This window comes from Urocitellus parryii, chromosome 6 (assembly GCF_045843805.1).
Source record: "Urocitellus parryii isolate mUroPar1 chromosome 6, mUroPar1.hap1, whole genome shotgun sequence".
Taxonomy (NCBI): domain Eukaryota; kingdom Metazoa; phylum Chordata; class Mammalia; order Rodentia; family Sciuridae; genus Urocitellus; species Urocitellus parryii.
The window spans coordinates 94,267,374-94,286,136 of NC_135536.1; the positions used below are offsets into that span (position 1 = coordinate 94,267,374).

The window sequence follows — 18,763 nt, forward strand, 5'->3', positions numbered from 1 at the left end:
GTAGGATGCAGGAAAGCAGGTTCTGTGTTCGGTGATGACTGTGACATGCCAGCAAGTGATAAGCAATTTCAGATCACTTTGTCAATCTCCACAGCCCCATGAACCATTTCCTGCTGGCATCTTAACCCTTCTGGGCTTGCATTTCCCTTCTATTTGTGTAGCAATCCTTATCAATCACACAGCTACACTTCACCCAACCCATTGGCTTATGATTCAGACTGGCCAATGAATATCTGTCTTAAAGAACTGCTAAAATCTGATGGTGGAATGAAAGGGACATCATTACCCTAGATACATGTATGCCTACACATATGGTGCAATGCTACATCATGTACAACCGGAGAAATGAAAAGTTGTGCTACAATTGTGTACAATGAATCAAAATGCATTCTTCTATCATAAAAACCTAATTAAAATTAATTAATTAAAAAACAAAAAGAACTGCTAAAATTCTAGCAGAGATCAGGCCTCTCTGAGGAGCCCCGGTAAATCCAGAACTACTAGGACTCATGTTGATACTATTTAGGAAGAATCAGTCTGAGCCAATGAAGAGAAGCATGGGCAAGAGTGGTGGGGAGCCTCTGAGGTTTTGGCTTCCTAGGAGAGCTTGATAAGGCAATAACGATAAGTGGGACCTGGGGTCTGGTTTTTACCTGATCCCAGAGAAGTCTGAAACAGGAATTGTGCCTCAGGTTGGTCATACTACATGGCAAAGATGCCAGCCTTTTGTGCCCCAAGTTGATTAATCAGTGTCTGTGAGCTACTCATAGAGTGAAAGGGACAGGGAGCCGAGCAGGCCATGAACTATTACCAGTTCACACTCACAGTGCTTAGGAGATGGGATGCTGCCTGTCAAAGTGGATCTGGGTGGGGTACTAAGAAGACCTGCTGCGGGGAAAGAGAGAAATACAAAATAGGGCTGGGGATATAGCTCAGTGGTCAATTACCTTTGAGTAAAAGCACAGGGACTAAGACCCTGAGCTTTGGAGTCAAAATGCCTGGGTTCACACCTCAGGTCCTCCACTTTCTGATCACATTATCTTGGGAAGTTTCTTAACTTTATTATGCCAGTTTCTTTACTGTGCCACTTGTCAAATAGCTCCCTGATGAGAAAACGTGTATAGAGCACATAGAAGAGTGTTTGTCACATAGAACAGTGCTGGGGCCCTGCATCTTGGAACGGCATCCCAGAGTCAGCCTGTTCCCAGGACATTTGATGAACTTGCAACAGGCCCCAGAGTTGCCCCTTCCCTCCTAGGCATGGAAAGTGCGGGAACAAGTAAACAACAAGGAGTTTCATGCATTACTGGGGCTTAATATTACCAGGAACAAGTATCCCTAGAGAGGCGTTTTTCAGAGACACTTAGCAGGGGAGGGGGAAGGGAACAAAGAAAGCAGGATTGTTCATTGGGCATTCCCTGGAGTGGTTTCGGAGGGTTCATTTCTAAAGGCAAATACAGTAAACTGTCCCCCTAAGGAGTGACCCAGTGTACCAGAAGCTCTGAAAATATGCAGATGGAATTTCTGGGATTCATGATGTTGCAATCGGTTGTTTTCCCTTTTTCCAAGCAGCGGCCCCAAGAGGGCTGGCAGCAACCTCTGCTCAACACCATAGACAAGCAAAGAGTGACTGGAGGCGACTCCCCTTCCAGTCCCTGAGGTACAGATGGTCAGGCAAGTGTTGTAGCAGAGCACACAAAGGAACGCTATTGGCATTTACGCTACCGTTACAGTGCAGCTCTAATCCTGTGCCCTTTGACCCTGCACTATATTCCAATAGGTCAGAGCATCTTTGCTTGGCTTCCCTAATGCACATTATCCTCTCTGGTCAATAAAATTCCCTTCTGTCTCTACACTGACAATAGATGTGAAGGTCAGCTCACCCCCTCCAGCTGTAACTGTGTCTGAGCTGTCAGTGGGAATTTAAATTAAGGATATAGGTAATCATTTCACTGCTTTTAGGCAAAAATGGAAGATTGTATTGCTTTGGCTGCAGTCAGATTCTTGGAAGAAAAGTGAAAAGATCTCCGGTCTCCCAGGGGGGAAATATTTTAAAGTGCCCAGGGGGGCTAAAACACACGGTGGCCTTAAGTGGTAAATTTCCTAAGAGAGAAACTCCATCCATTACACATTTCCTGTTGCAAGACACCTTCTTTCTCAGCTTTCACTGTCAAACAGTGTCACATCCAGGGGATGGGAGAAATCATGATTAGAGTGAGATGAATTTCCAACAAAAAGTAGTCACAAGAAAAGAAAGGCAAGAGGAAATGAAGGGGTGGCTGAGAGCTGGGAGGGACTGGAAGCCACATGTAAATCTGAGGGCCTGAGCACACAGGGTGCAGCAGGTGACCCACTGAGGGGCCTCAGGTAGGGTCATTAACTTCCTGGGACTCAGAGTCCTTTTAAGCAAAATGATTCTATCAAGGTTAAAGATCCTTCAGTTTCTGTATTTCCTGAGCTTAAAAATTATTTCAGCTTATAGCTGTTTAGGGTATACCAGTCTCATTTTAGAAAGACAAAGGATAAGAGTTATTGTTTGCCTTAAAAATTCTGAAATCCTGTAAAGTTGAGCTGAAAGGAAACTCCACCCTGTCCAACCTGCTTGTTTTGAAGACAGAAAAAAAAGTAAAGTGATTTTTCTATTCAGCTTTTAAATCAAAAATTTCCTTTCTCACTTTTTCTTTCTTTCCTCACTTCCTCTTTTCTTGACCTCTGTTTTTAGCTATTGATGAGGATCTTCAAATCAGTTCATTTTTTTTTCAGAATTTCAGTGAGAAATTGAAGAAGGGAACAGAGAAAGAAAAGAAAGCTTAGTCACACATCCTTAAAAAGAGTTAGAAGAACATTCCTACTGTGCACTTTATGTACAAGTAATTTCCAGGATGATTAAAGATTTAAAAAACAAAAGTCAAAACAACAAGGTAGTAGATGCAAATATAGACGAATATGTGTTGGCCCTCACTATACAGGAAGAACTTCTGAACATGATGCTAAAGGCAGAAACCATAAATGTACAGATGAATATACTGTAGTAACATAAAAATCCAAATGAATCACAAACCAAAAATATCTACACAGAACTAAACATCAAAAGAAAGTTGGTGGACAGGTGCAGTTCACATGGCGCATAGAGCATAAAGGTTTCTTACAACTTTGTACAAAAAATGTGAACATCTAGTAAAATGTATGAAAGATATGAATTGATGAGTCACAGAAGAAATAAAAATACTCCACCTCAATAATTACCAACTAGGTACCCAGTTAAAAAGCCTTCAGATGTGTTTTGCTTACAAAGATGACAAGGTTTATTTTACTGTAGTTTTTGGTAGTAACAATGGCCGGCCCTGGTAAATGTGGTCAATATTCCTAGTACCAGGTGGGCTGGGACATGCTTGCAATCTCAGCTACTCAGGTGGCTGAGGCAGGAGGATCTCAAGCTTGGGGCCAGTCTCAGCAGCTTAGCAAGACCCTGTCTCAAAAATAAAACTAAAAAGCACTGGGGATATAGTTCAGTGGTAGAACTCTTACCTAGCAAGCACAAGGTCCTGGGTTCAATCCCCAGTACCTCAAAAAAAAAAAAAAAAAAAAACCAAAGTTCACACTTCTACCAGCATCATTGTTGGTCACATGAGAATACATGTGACAATCTTTAAAACTGAGCATGCTCTTTCCTAGAAATTCCACATCTAGAAATTTACTCCAAAAAACTAATCAGGATGCCTTACTTGAGCCCATTTTGGCACCTAATATAGGGTAAAGTCACATCTGAGCACACAGAAAAATGAGCTCTCACTGATGGACTCACACAGGGGTGCACAGAACAGACAAAACTCCCTCTCCTCTTTTAGTTCGCTTTGCCACTGAGACATATCCCCAGTTCTTTTTTCTTATTTTTATTTTAAGACAGGGTCTTCCCAAATTGCTGAGGCTGAACTTAGCCTCCTGCAATCTTCCTGTCTTATCCTCCCTGGTTCCTGGAAGGAACAAGGCCTGCACCACCATGCATGGTTCCCTCTCCATCTCTTGACCCTATCCTCACCCACAACACCATAGAAGGGGGATCTCGTGTATTAATATGCTTAGGCTGCCATGACAAAATACTATAGACTTAGTAGATTAAATAGCATAAATTATTTTCTCATGGTTTTGGAGGTTACAATTCCAAAATCAGGGTGCCATGGTAAGACCTCTCTTCCTGTCTTGTGCATGTTCACTTTCTTGCTGTTTCTTAACATGGAAAAAGAGAGATTTCTGACATCTTTCCCTCTCCTCATAAAGACACCAGTTCTCTCAGATTAGGGACCCCACCACACACCTCCATGACCTCATTTAAACTTTAAGTACAACCTTAAAGGCATCCCCCCCCGCCCCAGTCTGTCAATATAGCTCTTTGTGGGGTTAGAGCTTCAACATATGAACTTAGGGGAACAAAATTCTGTCCATAACACTCTGAGTGAGCCTGTTTATGTGATCATTCAATTGTTCATTCAGTCATTATTTATCCAGCAAACTCTCATTGCCCAACAATGTGCTATGTCTGAGAAGTGTGTTTAGTACACCTGTTTTTCTTTTTTTGACCTGGGGGGTATATGACTCTGGGCTAAGGCTTTTTCTAATCCTAATTATCAAAGTTTCATACAGAAAAATAGAAAAGTAGAAAACTTAGGTTTACATTAAATCTTACACAAGAATGTTTACAGCACCTTTATTCATAATTGCCCAAACTTAGAAACAGCCAGGTGTCCACCAGCAGGTGAATGGATAAATGAGCAGGTACATCCATACAATGGAATATGATTCTGTGATAAATGAGCTATCAGGCCACAAAAAGACATGAAGGAACACGAATGAAACAAGCCTGTCTAAAAAAAACTACACAGTGCATGACTTCAACTGGATGACATTCCGAAAAAGGTAAAACTATAGATAGAGTGAAAAGATCAGTAATAGCCTGGGGTAGATAGAGAGAAAGGGATAACTAGATGGAGCACAGGGGCTTTGAGGGCAGTGAATCCATTCTGTGTGATAATGTAGTAGTGGATATTTGTCATCATACATTTGTCAAAAACAGTAGAAAGTACAATGCAAAAAGTAAACTCTCAAGTAAACTATGGATGTTGATTAATAACATTTCAATGTCAGTTCATTGATTTGCACTAAATACACCATGCTAATGCAAAATATAAATAATAAAGAGGTGAGGGGCATGTGGAGACTCTCTGCTCATTTTTCAGTAAACTTAAAACTACTCTAAAATCATTTCTATTTATTTTTAAAACAAGGACAGAAAAATGGCAGAAGATGCTACTCTGGGCTCTTCTCCTCCTCTCCGCATCCTCATACATAATCCAGTCTGTATCCCCTGGGAAGTCTTCCGGAAACCTCAGATCTGACTATGTTAATACCGAGGACCCTGCCCCAGGCCACCCTCTACAATCACTCTTCAGTGTTCATATTCCGACTTAGATTCAGTGTGCGTCCTGTGATAACTCTTCTGCAGAGAAATTCATCCAAAGCCATGGCATTTATTCTATCAAAGTTCAGGGTGGGACAGATGAAAAGACTCCACAATAGCCCTGGGGTGGTGAGTCTGCCCAGGACACACCTTGTGAAAAGGATGACCCCACTTCCCTAAAGCCGGCTTTGTTCTCTTAATCACTTAGAGGTAAAAGAGTTCTGTCAACTCATGATGCAGTTTTGCCCCAAGGTCAGCAGTAACAGGAAAAAAAAATAATAATACTGAAAAGGAAATTGCTGAGGATTTCAAGTTAGCCAATCTTGGGGTTTTCTTTTTCAACTAGTGTATAGAGGACCGTTGTCTTTTAGAATAGAAAAATCTGAGCCTTAACTTTGATGCTTTGTGAATGGAGCCAGGAATCTGTCACATAATATGAAAATTAAAATTTCAAAGACTTTTGTACTGGACTCCCCTCTGCCTGGTCATCAGACCTTCACGTTGATATTACAAGACATGCTTCATTTCCTCAGGTCTGGTTGGCAGCTGTGGGTGTGGATTCACCATAGCTTGTTTCAACATCCTCCATGCCAGGCAGCTGGCCCTCTGCCTATTGGTCTGAAAAAACACAGGACAAATAGAATGTCCCACTTCCTCTTCTGTCTTGCTCAGATGGATAAAAATATTAGATTGCAATGCTATTATGTCCTGAAGAGAAAAAAAGAATCCAATGATAAGCAAAAAGATCCAGTGATGCTTTCAAATACCATGTCCAACTTGGTTTTTGGTTATTAGGAATTTACTCTAGGCATTCGGGCCTTTAAGAATACTGTAGCTATAAGAATCCAAATTTATGTCTTAGCTAAGTACAAGCTCCCTCCCCTGCTCCATAACCAATAATAATATGTAGGAACCACTCTTTAAAAAAATGGCATGATTGGAGATATTTAGGAAGAAGTCAGAAGCCCAGCCAACGTGACATTTTCTACCTATCACCCATCTATAAAGCTGATTATCTGTACCACAGGCTCCAGATAACCAATGGGGGCTGGATGTCCATCCTCTTAATAATATCACTGCAAATTGGAAAGCATTGAGTATCTCCATCTGTAAACTCCTAGTCAAATTGAAGCTGTGTCCAATCAACTAGAACACAAGACCATGGAGCAATAGAACCCATTACTTTGGATCATCATGGCCTGTCCATTCAATCCAGATGGATGTATCTCAAGTCCCTGGCTGTTCAGAGAGTGATTTTTTGTTAAAATGGTGCAGTGGCTGCTCAGTAATATCTCAGACTGGTCATTTCATTGCAGAGATGCATGACCTTGAATCAAGTCATTCCTTCTTAATGTCTGGCAAACAGTGTTCAAAGATTTAAGTATTTGAATTTTAAACTGGTGCTTCTTTTCCTTTCTAAATTATATGCTAGGAAAAAAGAATTATATCTAAGAAATAACATTCTAAAGGAGGTGCTTTCTATGCATTACACAGACTCATACTGCCCTCCTGGATAAATTGGCACTAAATGACCCCTGCTAGAGCTATGACTTCTTCTAGTCCCCATTAACCATTGTCTCTTTTTTGTCCAGTTGTGCTAGCAGGTGATAGATTGGAAGGAGAGTGGAATTATGTATTAACTAAAAGTCTTAGGCTCTGCCAAATGTACTGGTTTCATGCGTCTGGCTTCTTGTACTAGTAGATTTTATTGGCATAATTGTCTGTTCCTATTTCAATATACAATGGGCTGATTTTTTATCTTTGACTGAGTCAGTTGTTTCTGGTTGATACTAATTCTATGGAAAGTAGTTGAAAGGAGAGTTCTGTGCTCCCGTCTATCTAACAGGAAACATGGTTGAAAGTCTCAGTAGAGGAAAATGAAAGAAGCTGATTAGTCAAATGTGATTTTAGAAGATAGATGACGGTCATTGATCATGTTAGAAGATTCGATTTTCCAACGATCCTCAATGCTCAGTAATATAGCACAGCATTAACTCCAGTTTCCCCTTGCAGATCAGCCACTCGATGGCTTTCAAACAAAACTGAACTCCTCCAATAGTTTCCTTCTAGAAAGCTGACTCGAAGCTCATCCTTCTCTAACTAATACTGCCTCTTGCTTTGGTTTACTGAAGATCTATTCTGGTTTGGGAAATATCAAGAAGAGGTGTGCCAAGGGTGAAAAACATATGAAAGTTTCCACTTTATATCCACATGAATTCACATGTCAGAAAACTGGTATTTCAGAGACCAAACAGGAAAACTTGAAGAAACTTGTAGGTAGACTTTGATTTTCATTTGTTTGCTTAAAAAAAAAATTCACTCTAGAGAATACAACTCTTTGACTTTTAAATATTTGCTATGATCTTCTAATTTCAGTTATGTATGTCTTTTCCTGAAGTCTGACTACTAATACCCTAACAAGAATCCCCCCCCCCAAAAAAACAGTCTCACCATTCCTGGGTAACCACAATGAGAAATTTTCATTAAGGAAAACAGTAATTAAACACTGAATCTAGTTAGTCTACGATATTCTTTTTTTTAAATAAATATAAATCAAATTCTTAATACTTTTTAAAAAATGTTTCAGATGCAGAAATTTAACATGAGTTTAAGAATATACCAATGCTTTAGAGGGAAACTTAAAGTACTGGATTAGGAGTACACTGTATGAGTACCAAGATGGCCATACATAACCGCAAAATTGATAGAAGCCCTGTTTTCATTTTCATGTAATGATCAAACTTTCACCTAATTATCACATCTAGACCATTTTTGTTAGAGCTCACACAGTATATTGAGTGTTTGACTGACTAATGATTTACACTATACAATTGCTGAAGATCATGATAGTAGCAATTTAGAAACATATCAGTGCAATTTGTTTGTTGTGCTGAATCAATCAAAATATTGTTCCCGGTTTCCCTTTAATGGTTTTACTAAAGCAATTTAAATATTGTGCCAATAGCCATCCATCTTTTACACTTTCCTTTCTGAAGCTACAAAGGCATTGGAAATTTAAGGTGTGGGAAGAGATGCTATTGAACCAGGTACACAGAAATCTGTTCTTATTGCCAAAAGGTATCTCTATTAACTTTTTTTTTCCTGTAGACAATTTATGTATGATATTAAATTGAAATGGGAAATGAGTTGATGAAGTATTCCAATGTATTTGGCTAGGTTCGCTTAAGATATTTCTGATCAACAGAATTAGTAACTTTAAAAGATGCTTTTCCATATTTTTATTGGTACATTATAGTTGCACATAAAAAATGGTATTTGTTGTTACATATTCATACATGCACACAACATAACAATATAATTTGGCCAATATCATTCCCCAGCACTTCCCCTTTCCCTCTCCATCTACCACTCCTTGGTCCCTTTCTTCTACTGATCTCCCTTTGATTTTCATGAGACCTATCCCCACCTTTCTTTTCTATTTTCTTCTCTAGCTTCTGAATGAGAGAAAACACCAGACCCTTGACCTTCTGAGTGTGACTTTGCTTAACATGATGGTTTCTAGTTCCATCCATTTTCCTGCAAATGCCATAATTTTATTTTCCTCTATGGCTGGATAAAACCCTGTTATCCATATATACCACATTTTCTTTATCCATTCATCAGTTGATAGACACCTAGGCTGGTTCCATAGTTTGGTTATTGTGAATTGTGCTGTTATAAGTAATACATTTTTATGTTCTAAAATACACGTTTCTCCTCTGCATTACGTAGGAGCTAGGGAGACTCTTAGGCAAACAATGGGTAAAAACAAGTATAGGAAAAAGACATTAGAGTAAAAAAATAGATTTTTAATTACATATTATAATTAATTGCATTACTGATGGAGCATGCTAAAGGAGATCAAGGAAAATTTTCTGGAAAAGTGATATTTGAGATGATAAAGAAGACATAGAACAAAACAGTTGAGGAAGTGCAGTTTGGAAATAGGAGAATGGTGTAGATGTGGACAGAAGAAACTATGTGAGCAAAGACCCCATAGTGGCAAGGAGTACGCAGCATTTAAAATGTGGAGAAGTCATGCAGTCAATTCACAGCAAGTAATGGGAAAGTATTGATGAGCGAAGCCAAGGAAACAGGTGGAGTCCAGATCATGCACAGCCTTGTTAAGTATTCTGGTCTTTATTCTAAGAGCAATGGAAAGCCACTAAAGGGGTTCTTTAAGCATGATCACATTTGCATTTAGATTACTCTGGCTTTATGTAGGAAATGAACTGGAGGAGGCCAGTTAACACAGGGTCTAAGTTGTCCAGGTGATAGATAATGGTAGCTTGGATTAGGATAGAATGACATCGATAGGGATAAGTGGACAGACTCAGGATATATGGGATGCACAGTATCCTGGCTTGGCAGTGGATATCACCAATAGGGAGGTACACAGGCAAGTGATTCATAGTTTTCTCGCTTAAAGGGCTGTCTGGCTCTGCTATAATTGAGCTACATAATCCCAGAAGAGAACCAATTTGGGAGAGAGTATGAATTTATTTGGGGATAAGCTAAACTTGAGATGCCTTTGAGACATCAAGGGGAAGATTCCATGTAGAAAATGACCTATATGGTCTAGAACTCAAGGGAAAGTATACATACTGCCATATGAGTAGCAATGAAGTTGAGGACATGAATAAATTTTTAGGAAGAAAATACAGAATGAGATGAAAAGAAGACCAGGACTCAATCTTGCACAACTCAAATATTAATGATTAGGGAGAGGGAAATATGTAAGGAGAGAACTTGGACAAAGAGAAACCCGATATCTAGAAGGAATATAAGAAGTTATTGTCATGGCTTTGAAAAAAAAAAAAAAGCAGACTATTTAGTAGTGGAAGGTTTGCCATGAGTTACAAAGAGCACTGAAAAAACATCCATTGCATTTGTCGATGTAGAGGCCATTATTGGAACTGTTCTTCAGCACACTGGTGTCACACACCAGCCTGAAGTCTGTGGAAGAAAGAGTGGGAAGTAGAGAAATAAATAGAGACCTTGGGAAGAGAAAACTTTTGTCAATTTAAAATTTCCAGTGGGTATTTCTAGGAATGATTAAGGAGAAAGACTCTGTAAAAAATATGAAACTAATGGAAATTCAGACTAACAAGAACTAGGTGTTAATGTTAAAATTAATTTTATGAGTATAATCTCATACTGAAACTTGATTACTAATTCCACAAAGCCAACAAAACCTATACATTAACCAAACTATGATCATACCACATATTACAAGTTTTAAAAAATTGCAGAGCACAGCAAACCAATTGATTGTCTGGTAATGAAACTATAAATGATCAGTCCGGACCAACATAGTCTTTGGCTTTGAACTGACTCTACCATCTACACAGATAAACACGCAAGTACATACATATGTACATACACGGAGGCATTTCATCCTGGCTAATGTCAAAAAAGGCAAGGAATGGCATCACTGTGAGAAGGTGCCCACATAAGTGATTGAAAAGCACCTGGGGAAGATGAGAGGAAATATAGTTACTCTAAAGGGGCAGCTACTGCCCTTATCAAATACATTAAAGCCACAAGAGATGCCAAATATATAGTCTTTTATGAAATCTGCCAATATGCCACTAGGTCAAAATTTTAAAGATATTTCTGGCCTATGGCCTGCCAGTGTCTGACTTCTGTTGTAGAATTGCAAATATCAGTTCAGCGGATGCTTCACAAATGCTTGCCGTCTGAAAGCCACTGTTCAGGCATTTGAGATAGTAGAGATATCATGGCCCCAGCTCTCCCAGAAGTCATGGTCGGTGGGCAGACAGACCATGGTACAGCTATCACATGAGGCAGAGGGAAATAAATGCCAAAAGAGGTATAAACTATAAGCCTCCAGAACACAGAGGAATGAGTTGCTAATTTTTTGCTGAAAAAGAGGCTGTCAGAAGATTTTATGAAGGTGACATTTGTCCTGAGCTTTGAAGGATTTCAATGGGAAGGAAGGGAGTTGGGGGAATAAATAACATCTCAGCAATACCGAAAATTTTTCTTTATAATATGTAACATAACCTTCAGCATCACAACAAATGCCAGGACAGTATACAACTCTTCCAGGTTTAAAAGGCTTTGCTTTGAAGTGCAAAAGGCAACAATACAAAGAAAATTCCTGCATTGTAATTAATTAACAAATGACATCATCTAGTAATTTGCTAATTGCTCTTAGTGATAAGACTAACAACTAGTACATGTACTGCTTTAGAATTTACCTACAGTTTTTACCCTCTTGTTCTCATTCAGGCATGTGATTTAGCTAAGACTCTTCCAAACCAAGCTGGCCATACCAGCACTCAGTTTTTGGAGCTGTTAGTGGCCAGAGCCCTCTGTCCTTTGTTATGTTTCATGGAACAGTGTAAATCATGATGCTCTGCAAGGGCTCATCTCCTTGTAAACATTCCCAGAGCATAAGACGAAGTGAGGGGAACGGAAAAAAAAACAAGAGAGAGAAATGAATTACAGTAGATGTGGTAGGGAGAGAAGATGGGAAGGGAGGGGATGGGAGGGGAGAGAAGGGGAGGGGAGGGGGGATAGTAGAGGTTAGGAAAGGCAGCAGAATACAACATACACTAGTATGGCAGTAGGTAAAAAAGTGGATGTGTAACCGATATGAATCTGCATTATGTATATAAGGTAAAAATGAGAGTTCATAATCCGCTTGAATCAAATGTATGAAATATGATATGTCAAGAACTTTGTAATGTTTTGAACAACTAATAAAAAAATATAAATGAAAAAAATAAATAAAAATTTTTTAAAAAATAAACATTCCCAGAGCTAGTCCAGTTCTGTTATCTTTGGATTTTTTCTAAGTTCTCTTTCATGGGAAAAGCCAGTCATTTTTGTAGTCATTGAAGATATATTTTTCTGTCTTCAAGTAGTGTGTGTTGTAGGGTGGGGGTGGTGGCCCATGTTCAGGTTCATGGGAGCAGCCTATTCTCACTGGCCATGTATCTCTGAGGCTTCATCTCATCTCTGGGGAAGGATTTCAGTCTGTAACTTTTTGATGTTGTGCAGAGGGCAGATCATGTAGAGCAAAGTCACTCTGGGTGATATGGTCCTGCTCTCCCTACCCTACCTCCTCCCAGGCATGGCGGTGTGCAGGCAATTTCCAAGGTTTTCTGAGGAATACCATAAGGAGCCTTTTCTAGAGGAAAAGTGCTTATTCCCTCGTGTTAGCTGCTACAAGTCACCCCCGGAAGAAAACTGCAAGAACACATTAAGGTCAGAGCACCTACTCCTTGTGCTTCATTATGGGAACAGGATCAAGTTGGCTAAAAAATAAAAAAAAGGACTTATGATTGGTGGTTTAAAATGTCCTTAGTGGTTTTAAATGCACCAGAGCCATTCAGGTGGCCCCGATCATATGAGGTAAGCAATAAAAATACAGCCACTGTAAGTATATCTGCACAGAATGTGAGCAGAGTGGTTTTTCTGGGCAGTAACTCCAATTATATCTGAAATCAGGCTTCATTACTCTCAGTCCCCATAGCTCAGTGGTTTGCAAATATTTCTGAGCTCTGTCCCCCAAAACCAGTTATACACACTAATAGAGGCAGATTCCTGAGGCTCAGGTCAGAGGTACTGACATAAAATGTCTAAAGTGGGCCTCCAAAATTTCTAATGAAAATTTTAGGTAATTCTAAAGCAGGTGACAGTCCATGGTCTTGACTTTGAGGATGAGAACTACCCATTTCCCCATGTCACTTCCTCTTGCCAGACCTTATTCAGCATCATGAATGGGTAGAAATGAAGAAAACTGATGGCCAGTCAGGAGAGCGATAGAGTACAGTCCCTGTAGTCTGGGTCTCCTATTTAACGATTGCCTGAGATTTGGATTTCTGACATTATCTCCAAATAAAATGATTTATATATGTGATTATAGAGATGAACCAACAGGATTGGAAGAAAATGGTATTCAGCAAATAATTTTAAACTTCTGACCCATTACCAGATTATCATAAGTGACAGTAATTTCATTTTTAAAATAAGTCCTCTAATTATGTTTGGAAAAGCCAATTTTATTAAATTGTATTTTCTGTGTTGAAAGTGCTATTATCTTCAACGCAAATATTTGCAGCTTTTATAATTTTTATTTTGACATTTATTTCTGTTTTATAATTTTCCAAAAACCCCCAAACATAGACATGGCATAGATGTCTCTCAGCAAAGGAAGCATCTCAGGAAAGCAGGAAATAGAAGATAAACTCTCAAAAATGTTGCTTGGTAAGATTTTAAATATGCATCACTAAACTAGAGTCATTTATTTTGTCTCAGAGTCTCAGACTTAGCATGGCTGAATTGCTTCCCGATTGTACCATAGTACAATAGGAATTTATCTACATTAAGATGAGGAAAATAACTTTCACTCTCAGAAGCTAAGCCTGAAGAAGGGCCTTTCTCTAGTGATCACTAAGTTGAGCTGTCCCTGGACAGATGGCAATAAAACATTCATTCACACTTAGAAGGCCTAGAAGGTTTATTTACTCTTCCTGGATATGTACCATCTATTTATGTTCTTCTCTCTCTCTCTCTCTCTCTCTCTCTCTCTCTCACACACACACACACACACACACACATACACACACTCAAGTACATACACAACCAACAGCCACTAATCAATCCTCTAATTGATACAATTGGTACATCAATGGTGTGAGCCATTTTTTACTTCTGACTTCCTGACTTCCAAAATTCTAGTGCAAATGACATTCCACTGCTTCTTTAGCAAATTACACAGGGGGATGCCCATGTTGGATATTTAGCAGAGCTGTACAGTTAATGGGCCACCAAACAATTTTATCCAACTAGTTGTTTTCTGGTGACTTATCGGTAGTACAGAGGGAGCAACACAATGTTATCTGTTTGTAAATAATTGGAAATCTTTTCTGAGCTTGCAGGGGGAAATGCTTTATGGCTAAATGGAGTTCATTCCCCTGGTAGTTTCGTTTTCTTACATAAATCTCCTTTCTGACCTCAAACCAATATCTGCCTTTTCTCATCATTTTTCTCCCTGGAAGGGGAGAAAACAAATAAACAAAGCCAGACTTGTGAGAATACGATAGTTTGTTAAGAGTAAGCTAGATTACTTGGTGATTACTGTTGTTTTAATTAAATAGGATACAAGGATGGAGCCCATGGGAGGTCATCTACCTGTGGAGAAAATAAATTTAGAGGGAGAGATTATTTAGCACTGGGCTTCTGCAAGGGGAGAGGTTTTTGTATTGTAGTTTGGTGACAGCTATTTTTTAGGATTATACTAACTTGGAGACCAAAGATATTTAGACAATTTAAAAATATTTAAATCCTGGGGTCAATTAAAATAACAACAATTTACATATGATTTACAGAATGCCTTTAGATAGGGTATTGAGAAAGAAATCTAAACTGTCTCAAAGCATCAAACTGGGTGGCCTGCATCCCATCCACAGCAATGACATCAAGAGCTCCTAGTTGAAATCTCAAAGTTACGTTAAATGAATTTCAATAGTGAACAGTAGTCTTGAAAACTAGTTTTAAATTTTTAGTTGAATTTCTCTCTTTATATTGTGGACATTTTCCATGAAGCAGCTTTAAAACATCTGCCTCCTGAAAACTACCTCTGCCTGTATTCTAGGCACAACCCAGTAGAGATAGAAATAAAGTTAAACTTCCCAGAAACCCTGTGCTTCCTTGTGACTCTGAGAAGCAGGCAATTGGCAATCATGAAGACACTGATCATTTCTAATCAGGAAGAAGGGGATTGATATTAGAAAATGCGTCCAAAAGCCATCAGAAGGATTTGACTCAGAGTGTTAAATAACTTCTAGAAACAGGAGCCCCTGACAACAACCCCAACTGTAAAGGGATGGACTTGTTTATGTTCATGTCATGTAGCCCCCTCCAGGGTTGACATCAGAGTTGGACAGCCCACACTGGCATAATTACCATATAATGCAGAGCAGTAGCCCTCTGGTTTTTCTTGCCTCTAAGGAAAGCTAGGATCCCAAGAAGGAGTTTGTTTTCATTGTACAATAATAAAAAGTTTTGTAAAAATTCAAAATTCTACAAGAACTAAATAAGCTACATTTAGGGTCACAGAAGAAGAAAGCCAACCTAGACATACTTGTATTTGGCTGAGGTCACCCAAGAAGTAAATGCTTCAGAGAAAATTAGCTTGAAAAATCACAATGTCAAGAAAGGAAATTCACTTCCCTGTGCCCTCCTCTCATGTTTCCCTGCCTCATTCTGGTACCAAGGCAGGCACTCATGGCAGAGGACACATTCCAGATGGAAAGATCATTCTGTTTCTAGACACTGTAACACAGGATTTGGCAGTTGGTGAGCAGCCCTCCTGCTGGGAGCAGGTGTCTTCCCTTTGACAAGACTGAATTTTATACAGAAGAGCTTGAAATGGACTATAACTGCTAGCAGGCAGAACAAGTCGGGATTTTGAAAAGGCTTGGCTAACCAGCTCAAGATGAGGAACAATGACATGGGAAACGAATTACCTGTTTACTAATGTCACAATAATCCAGCCATTCATTTTGAGTGGGCATGCAGCATTAACATTCCTTACTGCCAGTCTGAGCTTCGGGCCATTGAAGGACTGGGTGGTAACTGTTGGCTAGGAGAAGAGTAAGTCACATACCTATACTCCACACCCCAGGGTTGGGGGGAGAGTGGGGAGAGAGAGAAAGGGTGGGGGAGGTCACAGGACATGCAATTACTGTTTTCAGCATCAGAGATTTTGAAAAATAATTTCATAGTGTGAGTTAAGATTTTCCCTTAGTAGACTATATACCACATCTCTAAAAGATTACTCTGTTCCTTTTGAGTTAATGTTTCCTGAAATTTCAACACAATAACAATTCTTTAGGATAACCACTTAAACACCCAACAACAGGAGAATGGTAAATAAGTTGTGATTTAGTTACACAATGGAAGAACAATTACAGATCTATTCAACAATATGGATGATTTTCTCAGCCTGTGGTTGAGTGAAAAAAGTCAGACCCCCCAGACCCTCACAGAGTACCTACTGTGTCATTCCATTTATAAGGTCTACAGAACAAGAGATACTAGTGTACGTGGGGAGAAGGCAAGATTGTGGTTTCTCCACCACTTGGAGGGGGCACTATTAGTGATTGAAGAGTGGTGCCTAGTGTAATAGGCTATTTCTCCATCTAGGTGTGTTTAAAATCAACACACTCAGTTTGCATTGTTTCATCAAACCAAACACTTGTATTTACTTTCCCATATGTATATTTTACCTTAATTCAAAGTTAAAACACTGAATTTCTCTATTACATAAGATGTCTGATTCATGTTTTTTTTTTTTTTTTTGAAAGTTGGGATAATACCCTGCTGGATTGCTGTAGAAGAATACTTTAGACCTTAGATTTTATTGTGTGATGGCTGTGTTCACAATTTAGAAGGTCCTGAACCATCGACAGATTTGGGACAGAGGCATCTGGAACAAGCAATGAGTTTCTTACGGGTGACTTCAAGCATGTGTTTTCCATTCCATTCCCAATAAAATTCTAACCATGACCTATCTTGGGTTAACCTAAAATTGGAATTGCATTCTGCTTCTGTCTCAGGTTGAATATAAAATTGTGCCTGCTATATAAAAATAAATTATTTGAAGAAAGTATATATGGGAGTTTGGGGGACAAAGTGAAATCGAATCTTATTCATCTACCAAATCATTTGGCACTCAGTAGATGGAAAGTTGCTACCATAGCTGTGATTTTATGAAGTGGTAAATTCTAGCACAGGTAAGGAACTGGAGTGAGCATTGGGAGTGCCAACATCTAATCCAGCTCTTCCACTCTTTCACACTGAGATCTTAGGAAAATCATCCCTTTTCTTGGAGTCTTCAGTTTCTTCATCTGTAGAAAGAGACTGTTGATGCTGAATGATTGCTTAAAAATTCACGAATCAACCCAAATATACCAAAGCTTGACAGTGCTAGATATAAGGCAGTACAAATATCCCACTGAAAGGATTTCTTCCATTTTTTTCCTGAGTGATTTTTATGCAGGTAAGGTGGGGTTATTAAAGAAAAGCCCCTAAAGATTGATTAGGTTATGGTTACGGTTTTCTCACATATCCCAGAACAAAAATAATTTCAAATTGCACTGGAACGGCACTGGAAGATTCAGGAATTATGACTGCTTTTCTTGGACCTCAGAATTCAACCTTTATCCATGGTCATTGCCCAATATTGTCCTCACTTAAAATGCTAGAGTTCTAACAATGAGAAAAGAAAATGACTCCCTAAAACAAAATATGTCAAACCAGAGTGACCCCTGTCATTCAAAGCTAAGAAAGTATATCTTAACCCGAGGCTCAGGAATACACAGCAGTTACAGTAAATCTGGCTATTGGCTTGTAACTGGGATTACATTATCAGGTGGGGCTGTGGCCCCAGCCCCTAGAGGAAGAGTAGATTATAAAGGACTGGCTGTTTCAAGGAAATGTTTTCAACCTGAGAAGACACCTAACAGAGCAATATGGCTGTCACAAAGGGGCCATTCCCAGCACTGTAAATGTTCCTTATTTCTTCTACAGTTTAGAGCCCGGTACAAGGCACAGGGCTATCAGAAAGGAGGACATAAGTCCTCTGGGCACATAATTCAAGCACAACATGAAAAACGCCAAAGCTTGCAATCAGAGAAGAGAGAGGAGTGGCGTGGTCAGATTGGTTCAGTCCTTTGTCTGCAACTGGCTGCCATTTGCCTGCAGTTCATGGAAACCAGAAAACAGACAAACCAAAACAGACTTTTTGGATTAAATGCCTCAAACTTGGGGCCACTTTAATGTTTACAGTTTATCAAAACTATTTGAATCAAACTGTTTCAAGTCTGACCCTCTGAAGGCATTTTTAAGGTATCCTATTCAGCCTGTTTATTACTGTAAAAGAATAAAAGTGAGGGTGAATGAGTCTTGGAGGTTTTTCAAGATTTGCTTCCTTAAAGGTGCCTTCTCAGAGCTAAAATCGTCTGCAGAAGAAGTGCCTGTTAGCTTCTGGAAATTGATCCAAAATCCTGCCTGACCAAGGACCTCACATCTTTTCTGGAAGCTAAAGGGAAAACAACTAAAACAGTGGCTTTTGGTCCTCTGGGTTATTATGGTTTTTTATTTTTTATTTATTTATTTTTTTAATTTCCAAATTTTTGTCAGGTTAAGACAGTCAACTGCTTGCTAATGAAACTTACAAAGCTAATGGAAGGGGATGTTTTACCTTATCTAGATTACAATAGCTCACTCAGCTATTTTTTTTTTTTTCTGACAGGGTGGGGAGGATATTAT

At 39.1% G+C, this 18,763-nt stretch overlaps 1 non-coding gene across 1 annotated transcript; it reads left to right on the plus strand.

Moving 5' to 3' along the window:
- Window positions 1-3,497: 3,497 nt before the first annotated feature.
- Trnaa-agc (transfer RNA alanine (anticodon AGC)) lies at window positions 3,498-3,570 on the plus strand. Its single transcript has one exon. It is a non-coding gene; the product is annotated as a tRNA-Ala (tRNA).
- The last annotated feature ends 15,193 nt before the right edge of the window (window positions 3,571-18,763 follow it).